The sequence below is a fragment of the Ischnura elegans genome, chromosome 7 (genome assembly GCF_921293095.1).
Source record: "Ischnura elegans chromosome 7, ioIscEleg1.1, whole genome shotgun sequence".
Lineage (NCBI taxonomy): Eukaryota > Metazoa > Arthropoda > Insecta > Odonata > Coenagrionidae > Ischnura > Ischnura elegans.
Window position 1 is genome coordinate 25958556 of NC_060252.1, and position 18382 is coordinate 25976937.

The 18382-nt window shown below is 38.5% G+C and overlaps 1 protein-coding gene across 1 annotated transcript in view; it reads left to right on the plus strand.

Annotated features, from left to right (window-relative positions):
• Positions 1 to 17313: 17313 nt before the first annotated feature.
• Positions 17314 to 18382, plus strand: part of LOC124162509 — a 287546-nt gene continuing 286477 nt past the window's right edge. The window contains exon 1 of the mRNA XM_046539075.1: positions 17314 to 18067. The gene's annotated coding sequence lies outside the window, so the exon portion shown is untranslated. The remainder of the gene's footprint in view (positions 18068 to 18382) is intronic.

The window sequence follows — 18382 nt, forward strand, 5'->3', positions numbered from 1 at the left end:
ATGTGCGAAGTAAACCTTCAAGCACCACTGAACCACACCATATTGGGAACAATAGCCTACTTAGCCACCACTTCCACCTCTCAAGAATTAAAATGTGTGGTGAACTACACATTAATCTCTAAGTACGGTTTTGATGGCAGTTCGGGCCACTCTCAATATAAGCAAATGTGGCAACAAGTGGATGCTTTAGATAAATTCCTATTCATGAGTTCCCTTGTATCTCTTAGTTTGATTAAAAAGCAGCAGGTAACAAAGGCGCTACAGGTAACGACTGAAGTTTCCACTTTCTCTTGGTTAATTACATTTATCTCTAAACTTTTGATAAAGAATTTAAATTGCATCGGAGGCACTTCTCACATATAGGCTCTACAATTTAAGATGATACTATCTGGGAAAATCCACTGCCGACGTCGACACGATTTTGTCATCCCATCCGCTTTAGGTGAAAAAAAGAGACAAAAGAAGCTACAAAATCAGAAAGACATTGTCTATATCGAAAGGCAGGTGAATGGCCTTAATGATTTCAACTCTGGATTTTACACGATCAAGTTCTGTTTACTTCTGACCATGATCAACGGAAAAGTAATGCTTACATTGCTTACCTTATTTTCCTAATTTTTTCTTAATCTTAAAACCCATATAATTTATTATCCTACAGGGAAGTATAGTCATTTCAAAATTAAGAAAAACGATAGTTTTTAGTTTGCAACACACTGAAGGACAGCTGAATCATGGGGTTCTAAATCTGCGGTGCAATAGCGTCGGGTATGAATAACTTAGGAGATGTAAAATATCGTTCACCCGATATCGATAAATGTTCTGTTGGTTTGTGTACGCTGCACTGCCACATATGATTTTCTGAATGCATATTGGATATGTCGTATCGATTGGAATTTAAACAGTAGCATTTGATAATTTTGATTTATTTTAGTTAGGAAAGGAATGCTAAGAAAAGTTTCAGCTAAAATTGATAATATAAATTAAATTAACTATTTCGAAAAAGATGTTCGGGGATTTATTCAAAAACGTACTTACAGGCAAGTGGAAGTTTGAAATTTCTACGCTCCACAAGCAAATTAAAATCACTTTAACAAATTCTGCGCACTCAAGAGAACTTAACTTTCCTTCACCACAGTCCAAGTAGAACTGAGGGTATGATACACGTTTTAAAAATCTAGAAGTTCCCGTGGAATTGTCTACCTAAACTACCCTGTCTTCATCGTATCTGCTTCAACAACTTTCTAGTGCTTACTGTCCAGGGCTCCGCTCCAGGGTGTCATAAAACGACCGTTTTCGAAATTAGAATCCTGAGGGTCAGGGATCGGTGATTGAAGAAGGTATAAGGGTCTCAGCTGGTATCTTTCTGGTAGGTCTTTTTGTATGAGTCCCAGGAAAACAACTCACTTTGTCGAGGTTTGAACGCTTTTAATAGAAGCATGGTCTTCGATCGTATCCAAAGATAACGAAATGAACTTCGATGAAACGTGCAAGTACATCGCATGAACAACCTCCACTGTCTTCACCATAGACCATTTGAGAATCGGTGTCTTGAAGCAAAACGTAAAAACGGTGAATTTTGAGTGTTAAAACCCATACGGCTTCAATAACCTTACCGCGGCGCGGCTAATCCAACTCCCGACGCGCGGAGAAGAACCCTGCCGCGCGATCGAAAAATCAATGTAATTTCCGGCGACGCAAACTTATTTCATAGAAAACTGCATAAAGACCTCAAAAAATCTTCAAGCAATGCTCTCATATAAGTTACTCTGCGCGACCTTGCCGAAAACCTATTTGAAACTCTACCTAAATGTAAAACTTTGTCTAAAAACAGTATCCGCCATTTTGTTACTGCACGGTAAGAATTTATGGGCTGTATTCTTTAAGATTACGGAAAATTAAAGAAAAAACACCATGCTAACAGATTATGTGGTTTTTTATTCGGCAAGAATCCACCCATAACTTCACCATTCACTTACTTTGGAAGATTTTCAGAGAAAATTGAAGACGGGCGTTTTTATGGAAATTTGCTCACGTTTGAGCCTCTGTATCTCAGTAACGGGTAGGATCTATGTCAAATTAAGTACATATCAATAAATTTCAATCATTTTTGAGTATACCTGCGAAGTTTCACGTTTATAACTCAAAAAAAGCCATTTTGTAATTTTGTCCGGCTTTTTCCGATTTCCGCCCACTGTGCGCTGTAGAGAAACCATGGTCGGTCCCAATAAATTACCATGTGGAAATAGCAAAGTTGTTGATCCTTCTATTCCTGTGAATTCATTTCATTAAATGATGATGATTGCTGCACAGAAACTTGGACCAAAATAGCTTAAATATGATATCTTTGGCGGTATTTTGGGATAAATACCGCAAAATATATCATAATATTCGTTATTTTTTGAGTCTGACTTAGGTGATTATTCTCTTTAGCGCCACTGTACTACCTCATACAGAAATAAAAAAATAAAGATAAATTCAATTGCACACACCCGAGGACTGAATTCTGTTATTGCAAACGGATGACGTCCTCATCGGATAAATTGTCGTGCCATCGTTTAGCTTACCTAGGAATTCTGAGAAATAAATTCGCTTGTTCTGAGTTGATAACACGGCTAAAATATCAACCGACCCAATTCACAGAAACACCGCCGAGGGAGTCCTGGAACCAGAAAAGATGGAGAAGTGCTATACAAACTGGTAGCACTTATAATCACCTATGCCAGGGGTGGGCAACTGTTTGGGCTTGAGGGCAACTTCGTATGAGCGGAGGTTATCGGAGGGCCGCACCGTTTGCAATTCATCAGGTAACATTATATTTAATTTCAGAAAAAATTTACATAGTATTAAAAAAATTAGCAATAGTGGTAGTTCTATTCTATTTATTTGGTGATTTTATATTAGTTATATTTATAGCTACTAGCACATTTAATTATATAATTAATTTAATGAGACAATTATACCCTATCACTTTTTTTCATTCTGTGTCGGGCCATCACAAACACTGGCGGGCCGCATGTGGCCCTCTTTTGCACAAAATTTGCCCACCTCTGACCTAAGTGATAAAATGTGTGCACGCAAAATGTTTATCTATATCAGCTATACCGGCTAAAATTGTTTTAAAATTTATTTTTACTCTTACGCTTTTCGTTACCCATAAAAATTAAAACATTAACTCTAGTGATATTCTGCCTCATAAGGAGTAGTTACTTCAGATGAATATGGATTCTCCGGTGCCATAGTATGCAAGACTCTAAAACGGTAATGAAACACAGAAAATATTATAAAACATAAATCTTTTCGTCTAAATCTCATCTCAGCGGAACTTTTCAAAAGGCCCTCCCATATTTTCCCAGAACTCACTTCAAGCCTTACGCAAATACATTTCTTTATTAAGTAAGATATAAATATTATAATCACAGCACTATTACGACAGAGAAAAGGCCAGGAAGTTTTTCGTAGCAGCGTACAGAGAAATAAAAAGAGTTTCATCGTCAAAAATCAATCTATTTGCTTTGCTAAAAGGAAGTTTCTTATTATGACATGCAGCGCTTTAAAGAAGTCCGTATCTCTCATATGCGTCCTACACCCAGTCATCCTACCACATCCTCGAAAAAGTAAACATTTTACACCGGCCCGAGAAGCAAAACGTATCATCTCCCGCTTACCTCACCCCTCGAGACTCCAACCATAAAGAGAAGTGATTCCAAGTTCTCCCTTTTTTCTCTCTCGCAGTAATTGATTTCGACTGCCTCCTTCGCCGATGGCGGTGTGCTGAAGAGGCAAACAGTGAGGCCAATAGGAATATATGCGCTGCGAATACCCAAGGGCACAGAAAAGAGCAAAATGGCAAGCGAATGTGCCGCTTTTGGCAAAATAAATAGGTATTACTAAGGGTTATAAGTTATATTCCGGCGATTTTCAATAATTCCTTAGCATTCCCAGCTGCAAAAGGATACCATGAGGTAGAACGCTATCTTCGACCAGGTTATTCAACTTTTTCCTTCTTCATCCATCCATCGCTGGTTACTCGGCTTTCCAAGAAACCGTACAGTATATAATCCCTCTTTTAGCTTCAGCATATGTTTTTTCTAACGATTAGAGTAGTTTGGTCAATATAGATAATAAAGCTGATAATATGTGTGCCCGTTCTTATATTTTCTAATTAAGTGTGCTTTATTTTTCCAAGTTATCGAAGAGGACATCACTTTAAACCACCTTCACGCGAGGCCTTAGCGAGTGGGGGTAAGGGGAAAATGTAAGAGGGATTAAGTTATTAGTGTACTCCACCAAAGTGATTCTGGCTACGGCATTGCCTAACCGCTTTCCGAAAGCCTACTCTACAGCTACTTTCTATATTTCATCTCACAGGTTTATCAGCTATTTTCACCTGCAAAATCATAGATGTATTCAATAGCAATGAGAGAAGAAATTTCTCACAATGTATTTCATTTTTCACTCACATTCTCTGGAAAATTATTTAACTAAAGATAGTCAAAGATGCTCGGATGGTGTACAATTTTTCATTAATGCTTTTGTATATCCATTAGTTCTCAATCTACCTCTACAGCCAAATTATTTAGCTAGACTTTTCGCATCTAAAGAAGGTATTCAAGCATTATACCTGAGTAAACAAACAATTGAAAACGGGGTTACTAAAATACACACACTTCGAATACGATAAGCGATTAAAATATTTAAGAAAACGTCTCTTTCAGCTCAAGGAAATTTGTACTCCGTGCACTATCCAAAATCATTCCATAATTTCTACTTACTTCAACGAAGAGCAAGTAAAATTACAATGGACTAAACCAATATTTCATTTGACCAGAATGTAATTTATTTCATTTAAACCAGTATTTCATTTCAAGAAGCCCCAGAAAGAAAAGATGAGTAGGTGAAAACAGCAGTTGATGGAAACAAAGAGGAGGAAAGCTTCCATTCACTTTGTGGAGGAGAAAAAGTTCAGTGAAAGCAGAGCGCCCGTCGAATACCAAGAGAGGGATTGGCCAGATAGGGAAGGTGTGGTTGGAAGAGAAAATGGAAGCCAAACAAGAACTCGATATACTCTCTTTTGGTGCTTCCACCGAACACTTTCCATTCCCTTGCAATTCCCGATTCGCAGGAAAAGCTACATTCGCATACTAAAACTCCTGTTAACCAGTTTCCAATTCTTATTCTCTACGAAGATTAGCACTATTAATTGAAAATACTTATCCTCATTAAAATCAGATTTAATGAAATATTTTAAATGAATTCAAAAATGCTCCCTATAATGTGGAGAAAAATTTAACCCTGGAGAGCTGATGCCATTAGGAACCAAAATTACGTATAATGTATAAGTTTAAAACGCACCATTTTTTAATATAAGAAACTTTGAGACAAGCGCTCCGATTGGCCGCGAGTTTGCCCAGCTACCGGGTGATCTCAACAACTAACGACTTTGAATGCTTTCTCTGATAATTTTGGTTCCTGCTGGCATCAACTATACAGAGTTAAATTTTCGTGAAACAATTATTCTCCACCCTGTATTTCGTGCACCGAGGAAAAGGGTGGTAGCAGTAAGAAGGAAATTTTTAAAAGAATTCGACAAGCTTATTTTAAACCAAATTGGTCACGGAATAGAAACCCCGGCACACAAAAAAGGAATAAGTTTGAAGAGGGTAAGCGGAATTGGGAGAGAAGAAACGCCCATGCCTTTGCACAAGAGGACTGCATAGAGGATGCCCAATCCGATTTCATAGAAGGAAAATTTCTGTTGCCAATTCGGTCGCATTATAATCGGTTTTCAAAAATATCCGCGGCGCGGTGATGATTTCGATGTTTCAATATTCTGCGGTATTATTTTTGAAATTGCGAGAAATACCACTGAAAAGTAATGAATTTGATGCATCACATCATCACGTATATAAATTTCGATGAACACCCTTAATTATACCTAATTTCCCCGTGAAACTAGGATCGCTTTGTCTTTAAGCGACGCGAGTGGCGACTTTTGCAAACCCATTAAAATGCACGGTGGGTGACAACACGTTTAGAGGCCGACTTGAGGATCCTCTTTTGTAATATTCGTGCTTTTGAGTTTCTGAAGGTGAGGCGACCCAGGAACGGTGTGGATGTGAAGGCAGCATTTCATCCACGAATATTACAAAAGAGGATCTTCAAGACTGCCTCTAAATGTGTTGTCTACCACTGCGCATTCAAATGGGTACACAGAAGTCGCCACTTGCGCCGCTAACGGACAAATTGATCCGAGTCTCACGGGGAAATAGGGTATAATTAGGGGTTTTCGACGAGATAAATACGCATGATGATGTGATCTATCAAATTCAATACTTTTCAAAGCTATTCCTCGCAAAAACAAACATTATATTGCAAAATGTTAGAAAAAAGTGGATCACTTTGCTCTCATCACCGCACCGCTGACATTTTTGAAAGCCGATTAAAATGCGATAAAGTGGCAACAGACATCAGCCTTTTTCTATGGGATGGAATTGGACCTCCTTTATGCAGTCCCCTTGACTACATCCCTCAACGGAAGACACCCAGCATAAGCCAAAAGCTTCTTTTGGGCCATCAAATATAAAGAGGCTGGTCAATTTGATTCCGTAGTAATCAAATTGACTTTAGGATTCCGTTCCTTTCCGTAGGAACAACTGGGTTCGCACCTAACCCTCAGCTCCATCGCATGGTTTTTATTCGTTTCAACTCATTTTCAGATGTCAACAGAGAGTACAATCCATATTCATGGAGGAAATTTTCAGAAAAAAAAGGTTATACTAGACACTGAACAAGGACTCAAACACCTACGTAGTGATCCAGTCAATAATGTTGTCCTCTAGGAACATTCAAGCACTACGCAAGCACTCCTTTTTTATACTTTTTTTGGGGTTCGGCTATTGCTAAATTTTCCTAACTGTGGGGGGTGGCAGAAATGTCCTTTCGTAATACTTAAACGCTCCGGTAGTCATTTCACGAATATTATTTTAGATAAGTTCTATAGGCTCACGCATGAGATGTCATCGTCATATTAATAATTTATCATGTAACTCTATGACGGCAAAAAATGACACCCTCCATTACAACAGTCACGATTGCCGCGCGAAAATGACGGAATTGGAGTTAGAAGAAAGGGCAAAGCGAAGGCATTAAACCAAATTCTCCAATAAATACTCATAGTAATAAAAAATACGTCATTTTCATGCAAATCAGATGTGGTGGTTATATTTAGTAAATTATTATCTGTAAGAAAAAGTGTGTGGTCTTCGCACAGTTTTCATATGTGAGTAATAAATGAAGATTCGGTAAAAAATGCTCATACCTAAATTAATAGATTATTGATGGAAGACATTACCTTAAAAACTACCCGTTATTTACTGCCTCATTTGCCACTTTCAAATTGCAAATCAATACTGCTTGCGCTAAACTTAATGTATTATTAGCTGCGGTATCCTCAAAGTTTACACATCAGGGTAAAAGGCTAAGCCTGATCTCAGGAATGTCCGATGATTTTTAGAGCTAATATAATTTCACAAAATATTTAGTTTCTAGAAATTCATTCTATGCAACCGCAAGAGTGATACTCCAGCAAAGGCCAAACCTTACTAAGACTAGAGCAAATGAGACAATGCTATTATGCAAATGCCTCATGAGATGCAATCCATGAAAAATCCAGCAAATTAATGTCCTCGCAAATGATGCGAAAGTAAAAAGACTTCTTCGGCTAAAGCGATTGCGCCGGTGAAATGTTGCAAAGGAGGCAATTTACGTAACACTCGGAAAATTTACGCCCATGAGCGCGCGAAGCCAAAAAGTGGCCATTTCAACGGCACGGAAATGCACTGAATAAATGAACCGAGGCTAATTGATCGTTTAACCATTCCTTTCGGCTATAACCAATTAGGGCCCCCCCCCCTCAAATGGGCAAACAGCAGTATACCTACGTCGGACGCATTGGAAACTAATGACACGTTTTGCATTGCTGCGTTGGAATTCAGGGAGAGGTGTGGAGGGGGTAAGTGTCGCAACGCAAGTGTAATTGCAAATCGTTTAAACGAACCGGAATTGCCACCTCCTCACGGCTTTGGAATGCCGTAAAATGGAGCAGCCTTCGTCTGAATTACGGTCGAAATGGGGAAGTCGCGACATGAGCTGGGGAGCAGGTGGAGGACGAGACGGGAACGTAATCGCAGCAAAGATTAAACGCGTTAGGCGACATTTCGTTCTCCCTCGGTCTCGGCGGCTGTCATTGGCTCCCTTTTTCAACTCTCCCTTTCATTAAACATTCTCCTTCTCTATGACCACGATGAGAGTTTTGGACACATTCAAAAGCATGAAAGCATCTCGAGTCGCGTTTGCATAAAAGTCTCTTTCGCTCTAGTCTGAGTAAGATTTGGCCTTTTATAATTTCTAAAGTATCATTTTGAGGTGGCATAGAATGGCTTTCTAGAAAAGAAATCATTTGTGAAGTTATATTAGTTGTAAAAATTATCACACATTACTAAGACCAGGTTTAGTATGTCCTTATTTATTCCTGATGAGATATTTTTTTTAGGATACCGCAGCTGTTCATACGTTAAATTTTGTACAAGCAGTATTGATTTGCAAGCTAGAAGTGACAAAGAAGGCAGTAAGTATAGTTTAAGTTGGATTCCTTGAGGAGCCACTTTTTGCAAACACGACCAACCTTGCCACCTTAGGATCATTGTTAAAATTCATATCGCCCACTCGGTGACTCAACTCGAACGTTAGCTTTGATAGGTTAGGGTAGAGCTCATTCAAGACTAATCCACAGATGCGACGCCTGAATAGGATTCCAGCCAGTTCCTTTTCCAAGGCAAGCTCACACCTAAGACGATTTTCGCTCGGGAGTCAACGGTACCTTCGAAAAGGATTTGAACCCTAGATGCCTCGGGAGAAGCCAAATCTTGTGTTTATCTAAAGCCTGAGTCACACTATCATTTCGTTCGTCATTTTCGAGGGATCACTCCAGCGATAACTCGAGTAATCACTCGCAAATGATCGTCGCGCGCAATTGGTTTTTGTGATCACTCCAATGATGAGGATTTCAATCACCTTTTTCATAACTCATCTGGTCATAGTCACCTTTTCAATCGCTGAAACCGTCACTGAAACACCATATCAGCCAATCAGAACGCATTATGGAGCGATTGCAGCGCAACGATTCACAATCGTGGGACCGACATAGATAAACATGAACACGTTATATATTTTCGTGATGCGTGTCCTATGACGACGAGCTGTGATACCGGAAATGATGCGAAAATGATGGCGGGAGGGACCGCGTGATTCAGAAAAATGATCACTCGAGCGATCACTTTTCCGGTCGCGAAAAGCGATCGCTCGAGTGATCATTGAAAGGGATGGAACAAATGATCGTGTGATTCAGGCTCATGTTACCACGCTTCCCAAGATGTATATACAGATATTATAAATATACGGGTTCCTTCGTTAATAAAACTATGAAATTTCAATATCAACAATGGCTTGAAGAAAAAACTATTGAATGAGACTTTTAAAAATTTATTTCGGCTTTACCATGTGCCTGTCCCATGTTTACAAGCATTACTCCACCTTGACTTTTCACGCTTTCCTTACCATTTTTTCACCCATTTAAGGTGATATTTGCGGAGGTTGAGTGTACGAATCTTACCATTCGGACACTCAACCTCCGCAACGAGCCCTAAGTTCCTTGTGTTTCATGAGTTGCTTTCGTGAGTCCTTGAAATTTATATTTCCACAGAACCCAAGATAAAACACAACGGTGAACGACTAGATTTGCATTAAATTATCGAATCATTCATCGTGTATGCTTTTTGATAAATTATCTCTATTTATCAAGATTTTGCCTGAATCTATTCAAATCACAATAGTTTCATATCCTTGACAGAAAGATATGAGAACTAAATCAAGGAGAAAAGTGAAATTCGCTAAAAAAAACTACATGGAGGGAATTCCTTCTTTAAACAGCAAGAACATTTACAAAGATATCATACCTACGCTTTCGATGCTTCAAACCTGTCTTAAATTACGTCCAGCTCGGTCAAGCATAAATAACGCAGCAGCTACCGTTTGATTACCATAACTAATTATCCATAAGTAACCAGTATTTCGTAACTAAGTAAAATATCTTAAAATTTTCCGAGTAGTCATCCATCTACGAGAATACATGAACCAAACATGCGAGATGTCTACTACAATAATATTGAAATATTACTCAGTATTTTCATAAATATCAAACAGAAATCAATCTCCAAAACTCTCACCGTCTCACCATCAGATCCTCTTCTTATGTTGACAAACGTAGCAGCATGCATAATACTCCGAATGACAAAAATATTTTTTTTAAGTAGTGAGGAAACGGGTAGCCTCGAAAAAGTAGGTATCGAACAAGTTTCACGAAAATATATGGGCATTTTAATATTTTTATGCTATCTCTGAGAACACTTATCATGAGAGACAGAATTTTAAGATGATTATCTTTTTCTACCTTTGTAAAAACACTGCTCAAATAAATGATATACGTTATGCGCTTTACAAGTTATGCAATGCATTACACACAAAAGTTAAGCCACATAAATCAATTTTCAATTCAGGCGAGAGAAATACTTGAATTACTTTAAATATTCAAAAAAATATATAAGTTGTACATCTGTTACCGATCTACCTCACTGAGGGCATGCTCACACCACTACCCAGGTTCATGAAATATCTATATTATATAAATTACAAGGAATCATAGCTCGAGAATAAAAAGCATCCTCGGAAAGGAAAATTCATCGATACAATTTCACAGGCAAATCCAAAGCATAAACTCAAAATGAATTCCAATTAAAATGGCTGTTTATAAATTAAAAAAAAAAAATATGCCGTGCATGCAAGCTATCATTTCCTTTTAGATCCTTATTATGCGTTCCAAAGGAGCGATAGTATGCCTTTAGCGAACAATACTCTGTTGTTTTTATTTCATCAACTAAAATTATGCAACTTGATGGCTAATGGGATTAGATGCAATATGTTTTGGCCCAGGTCCCTTTCTTGTCGTCAATTTTAATTCCATCGTTGATCATTGTCAACACGTATGTACATTCTTTGGACAATGGACAGCAGTTCCATATCTAATGTAAATACCTATCTTCCTCCTCTTTTTATCATCTAAAACAATGCATTTAGCGCCCTAGATCAAGGTCTATCTCTACGAGAAGCCGTCCGATCTGATATTGACGTGCGGAGCCTGAAGGAAATGAAGGATGGAGTTTATTGGCTCCCTTCTGAGTTATTTCTTTGGATTGTTTTTTTTTACCGGCGATAGCTCTGCGGATGATCCTTTAGCGTGGGCTGGGAGATATAGAAACAATCGTTTGACCTATTTGATGAATGTGAAAACTGGCTGGATAGAAGCGTTGTCAGGCACTGATACCAATGAACGTCGGTATTCCGTTACTCCACTTGTGTCGAAAAGGAAAGCGGATTGACTCGGACAAAAGTAGAAAAGAAGTTCTGAAATCTAAAGAGTTTAGTCTGGAATAGGCTCTGAGTTGATCAATCGACATTTTCTGGAGATAAGTTGCACATTGTCTACAGATCATCTTGAAATTTTAAATTAAATCATAAAATATTAATGAAGCATATCACTGCTTCTTATCATATTAACTACTGCACATAAGAAATGATATTACAGTACCAGAACATATTTCTAAACCTAAAATAGTTGTGACAAAAGATCAGAAATAATCAATTCCAAATTATTGACTTCATAGAAGTTGATAGGGTTGAAGAGGAGACCGTACATCGTATTAGCTCAGTAAACGAAAACATTGCAGGAAAGGCATGTGTCAAAAATCTAGTTTCCTTTTTTTGATTTATCATTGAATTTTTTACTACACTCTGCGTTATTGTAAAATATTTCCAAAACCTAATGTTTTGTCTAATTCTCAATATTATAAGAATTTTTTCGGTCCCTGACAAAGGAAAACAATTTTCGTAATTAAAAAAGGTAAAAATGTTTTATTTTTTTCCATTTAATTGCTGCACTTGTCGCTGATTGCTAGAGTTTTGTAGAGGAGAACCACTGCAGAGGGACAGGAATTAATATGGGCTTGCCACTACTTGTCTCCCATTTTGTCGAGAGGGTAGTTTTGGTCCGTTTTTGCATGTGTTTTCCCCGCAACTTTACGCAATATCAAGTTACAAAGCTGGGCTGGGTCTGGCGCTGCCAAGTCTAAAATGTGCCTGCAGAGATTTTGCGTCGAACGCATAAAACCCCATCTATGTAGCACTTTCTACGACAGAGATAGATTCCAAGGTGTGACTGCGCAAGATACAGACACAGACAGACTGACACGATGCAAACTTAATATTACTTATAGATGGGGAGTAAGATAACGCGATAAAATGAATTGCAGATATAAAAGCAGTGGCGTCACTAGGAATATGCCTTGGGGGGATGGGATGGTCCGGGGTGGTGACCCCTCCCCCCACATCGAAATCTGGTAAAAAAATTTGAAAAATGACATACCTTGAAATATATCTTACATCATTTAAGCAGATGCAGTCATTATACGTCAAAACTAGACAATAGTTTTAAATATTCATTTTATTTCTCTGAAGCTTTGGAAATCCATCCCCTCATCCCCCCATAGTTACGCCAGTGTATAAAAGACAGAAAATTTAATGAAATAAGGTCTCAAGGCAACATTCTGTGCGTATCCTGCAGAGCACCGATCAACACGTAGAAGACACTTCACGAAGAAATAAATCGACAAGGGAGTATATCAACTCCGCGTTCATGCCTTAGTTTACGCGACCGTATGATAATTCACCTCTTCAGAGGAGGGGAGGGCAGGAAATGGAATTTTCCTCCCCCGAGAGAAGGAAGCGGCCGACCATTACGACCATGGACTACCGCATTGCGTAAAACAAGAGCGTTTTTTACTTTCTCTCCGTTGACGAGAAGGAAGCGAGCGAAGACCCCTTCGGATCACGTTACCTCGCGTGTTGGACGATGATTTCGCAGCTCGGGCGATGCCTACATGGAGGTCGCGCAGACGCGTATGTATTTTTCTGAAACAACGCGTGGTGCATTAACGACGGCGCGATATACGAAAGTCTTTCGGGTTACGACGAAAATTACTACCCCACTAATAAGCAAACGAGACGGTTTGTTTACGTCATCGGAAAATTGGCCATTACTTTAATGGTGTCACGTCCTTGCCTCTGCCTCTACAAATGCTGCCTTCATACCTTATCTTTTTTCCGACACGGCCGATCGGGATCTTTCTCTGGAAGAATCGTAGTCACGCTTGCGAGTGAATTACGAAAACAGTGCCTAAGCCATACATGCATTTGAAAGGATACATAATTTAAAAACCAAAGGAAATCAAAAATAAAACATTAAATTTTTATACCATCTCCGTCTTCGTATTTCTGTTAATTAATTAATTCTTCGTCCAAACTCATCGCACTCAAATCCTTAAGAAATTAGGTACAAAATATCCCGAAGTTATTTTTGTGACTACCAACTCATTTACTAAAATAGAAAATGAAATATGCTTCTGATGACTAAAATACACGGTAAAGGTCTGCCACAAAGATATAGTAAAATTGAAACAAGCATTATTCTCATGCTCAACCCAATACCAGTCTAGGTTACTACTCAAGCCAGTACCAAAAGCACTAAAAGTATAGAGAGTTCAAAGTATTTTACTTAATCGTGAAGAATTTAATTAGTAAATACTGCTATAACAGTGGCGTATGAATGAAAATCAAAAACCTAAGAAACTGCTTCATACAGGAAAAAAAATAAAATTTTAATATTAAAATTACTTTCGCATTAAACCAGCTCCTGGTTAATTAAAGCTAATATTACAACAGGAATGCAGTCTTAAGTCAATTCACCATACCTACACTGATGAATGAGTGTGGACCGCACGTGGCCTAAATGAGTCAAATTTATTTTATACAACGTGATAAAAGAAAACTTATAGCATGAAAACTTACAATATTATTTTTTTAATTGCGCGAAACATGAACTAAATGTAAAAAAATAAATTAAATGATTTTTACATGAGAAACTGCGACTCACACATTAACTTCTTTTTGTAATGAAAGACGTGAAATATTACACGAAAAATCTACATTTAAATCCCATATTCAATGACACCGATAGGTCCTGTTTTTCCAGAGTTTATCGCAGAGTTATACACCTAAAGTTTGGTGATGGTCAACGGATTAGACTAGTCGCCAAAAGACTTTGGGGAAACATTACAATTAGATTCGAAACTCACCAGCACATCCTTTGCTACACTCAAGCAGGGGACGGGACGTGACCGTGGCAACAATTAAGTAGCCTCCAAGATCCAAAAAAAGGCGAGGAAAAGAAAAGCCGACGGGAAAACTTTCCTCGGCGTTCCACGCTAGACTCCCAGCAGACGCCGCCGCGCCGACGACCTGATCGATTACGTGAGAGCAGACAGGAGGAAGTTATTAGAGAAGAAACGAGGCAGAAAATTAAAATGAAACTCGATCGCTGCACATGTGGCGATTAGACTGCGTCCAAGGTTACGCCTGAGGTACTACAGGAAATTATCGTACAAAAGGGAATCTTCGAAGCCACATGAGAGAAGGGATGTCATAGAAGTGAGAGATAGTGGGAAAAGAGTATCATAGTAATATATGGGACAAAGGATAGGTAAGAACTATGGACTTACGAAGAGGACAGCAAAAGCTAGCAAAGGGGAATATTTTCTCATCACATCGTAGCAGAAAAAGTGTATTTCTTCGACAAAGTGTGTTATGCTTAATTCCCTGTGAAAAAAATGTAATTTGCCTTGATTTATTCCTTAAAATTTTTAATTTCCTATGAAAGATAGAAAACACACTATTATTATTACTTTAAATCATGAACTCTACTGATATATTAAATAATTTCAGGCAGAATGAGTCAAAATATACCTTTGCTTTCTCAGAAATTTCTTCGATTTTCCCGAAGGACGAAAATTCACAATACGGGAATGCCACACACTGAATGCAGCGCAAAGAATGTTATCTGTCCTCTCACGGATGAAAAACAATCCAGTGATAATTTTTGAAACCATAGTTTAAAAATAAATAAGGAAATATTTCTGCACTAAATACTTCAATCCGAAGTTCAGTTGAAGAATATAAATTCATAATCAAGTAACGAGTACAATCAGAAGCATAGCTGACGGCAGAGCTCTCCTCAAACTAGCATAAAGCCATAAAGGCTTGAAAACTACACATTCAGGGTCATTTCTTGCTCTTGAACCGCCGATTCCTAACTTTTAAAAGAGTAAACAGTCGGTAAAAGAATATTCAGTATTTTTGAACTCCCATGCATGTCCAATGACTAAAGATGCTCAGTAAAAATATGTGCTGTCCTCCTGAAAGAGGGTGGCATATACCCATGCTATTGGCCCCCACCACTAATAATATTTTTTCACATGTGCATTGATTTTTACTAAATTTTATCCAAACAGCACCTGAAGGCTGCATTTATATTCATGGTTTCGGAAATTCATTCTACATTCCTGAGAAATTTACACTATTAACATGGATGCTAGCAAAACCTACCGCTCGGGCATTCAGTGTTTGACCTAATAGTTAAATTGTCCTGGCATACGGGACTTATTCTCCTACCCACATAACTAGGATAGTTAATTAATCAATACAACATAAAAGGGAAATATATTATTAATATTTATTCAACAGATTACATTTAAAACTGGGGTAAAATTCAGCACAATGAAAAGTAAAATACTTTGTAATTCAAGATGAACGTATTAATTTGCGACCCAAGCATCGACGTGATTCGTCATCACCAGTTGATGACGAGCCACGCTGTAGGTCGTAGTGAAATAAATTCATGAGGAATTACAAAGATATTTTCTTTAAACTACGTTAAGCCCATTCCATGTAGTCACGCCAGAGGCAACGAATGGTAACATTTAAGCTTGCAACTTGAAATTATTATGCTAATGAACAATGAGCAAATAATGCCCTGAATTATGACCATTTTGTATTTAAAACAGTGATGGCACTCGGAATGAGCTGATGCCCTCCCATTATTAGTGTCTTTGAAAGGTTTTGCTAATTTAGTCCTTCCTCTTGCTATACATTTACGTGATTAGTGTCAAGGTAAATTTTAAAAATCTATGTTTACGAATCCAATTCTACGCCCACCGTAAGTAATCTGCCCTAATGAATTTTAGAAAATCGTATACAGCATTACCCAAGAGATTTCTCACGTGTAGTGCTCACATACACCTTACAGGCGACATAGAAAACCATCATATAAAATCGCAATATGTTACCAGGACCGAGGGAACCGATAAAATAACAAAAATACTTTGCCGGACAGGTAAGTATAGGAATTCCTGGTATCTCGGCTGATATCATTTGGATTTCTTAGGAAATATTGGATATTAGGTTATTTGGTTCAGACTGTATTTATAAGTATTATTTTATCTCGCATTAATCCATTATTCTATTCAAAGGTGAATTTTCTGTTCCTTTTCTGTCCTCTTAGATAGGTAGACTTTTCATTAATTTTATTCTCATGCTACCACGGAGTATTTGCCTACTTGTAGAATATGTAATACATAAATTCGTTTTCCATAGATTATTAAATGACTTAAATGTTATAGACCACAGTCAAATCAATCAAAGAGCATACTTTAATTTTAAATACCTTGTATATATTTTCTTACAGTTTAACGGCTGGTACCGTAACGCCTCCAACCTAATGTCTAATGAGGACATATACTGGGAAATATATAGAATGAATGAAAGAATGTTTATGATACTTTAAATCTATAAGAGCAAAGAATAGAAAATACATATCACATTCTGCTCAGAAAATAAATTTTGACAAAATATTCTATGTCAGCTACACAAAAGATAATTTATTCGGCTTTAAAAAAATCATAGCGAGGATTCACAAGAAAAAATATTTAGGCAACAATACAGTAAAATATTCAATATCAATAAGACGAAAATATAAGTTTTAATAGATAATATATGATAGATGGAGATATCATTTTGCAAATTACAAAATTACGATCACACTGAGGTTAGGGGTGAGGGAGAAATAGGGGTGGGATGACGGCTGGAGGGATATTCGCGAAGGGAGGATGGAAGCGAAGCTCAGGAAGAGGGGAATGGCGAGGGGTAAGGGACGTATCGGGTGCAGGGGAGGGGGAGGTTGTTTGGGGGCGTGGTTTCCCCCACGAAGCCCCTACCTTCCACATCACACAGCTTCAGTCGGGGCCGAGCCAAGTTCGGCTTCACATCTCCGACGAAGAGCAGGCGTTGCCGTGCCAACTCGCTCGGCATACTATCGCGACGCGTTATAACGAGTGCATCGAGAGAAAAAATTCTCCAAGTGCCGATACTAACCTGGTCACCTTAAGAACATATATATTATCTTAAATAGATCCATAAACTTTTTCCAATGGTTATGGAAATCAATTAATATCGCCCGAAGTGTAATATACCACGCAGGTTGAATATTTCGTCCACGGCACGATGACAATCGACTCGTGGCAACGTCTACACCAACGAGCCCGGCTGAGAAAAAGGGTAGTCGTCTAGCTCTGGACTGAACTTAGTCCTCATCATCTTCCTGCGCGGCCGAAAAACGTTCTCCCACCGTTGTTACAACATCTGCGGCCAAAGTCAAGCAAAACTCCATCATACACGGGAAGGGAGAAAGGGATGTTAGCGAAGAAAACGGACGTATACATGAGGGATATGGATTTCGTTAACCCTGGCGGAAATTTTCGGTGAAAGTTTCCCGTGAGCATTCACCCTTCATAAAGGATTAAACCGGATCCCCCAAAGAAATACCAAACTGTTCCCGTTAGGGAGAAAGACACGTTGAATTAGTTTGGCGGGACGCGGTCCGAAGTTTCGGACGTCTCCGGAGAGTGCGACGGGGGATTGCTGTTGGCGGCCAGGGCACGGCGACTCGCGGGCGGAGTCCCACTCGCCGTTCATCTCACTCACACCGGCTGGATCACGGAACGAAAAGGTATGTTCCCCGCCACGACCAAATAAATATTTCCCGCCGTCCCTAGTACGGTACACCATCACACCATTTTCCGTCAAAAACAATTACACCGCAAGTGATGGAGTATGGTTATATATTAGCAAATTACTGAAGTTAACCACTGACCGAATAGAAACAACATATTTAAGAAATTTTAAGGCCACATTTACTTTAGTTAAGCCTCATATATATTATTATAAACACCCAGGTGTTTCCCGCCACAGCCAAATAAATATCTGTAGCCATCCTAGTACTTACAGCGTATTACACCATCACACCATTTTCGTCGAAACCATT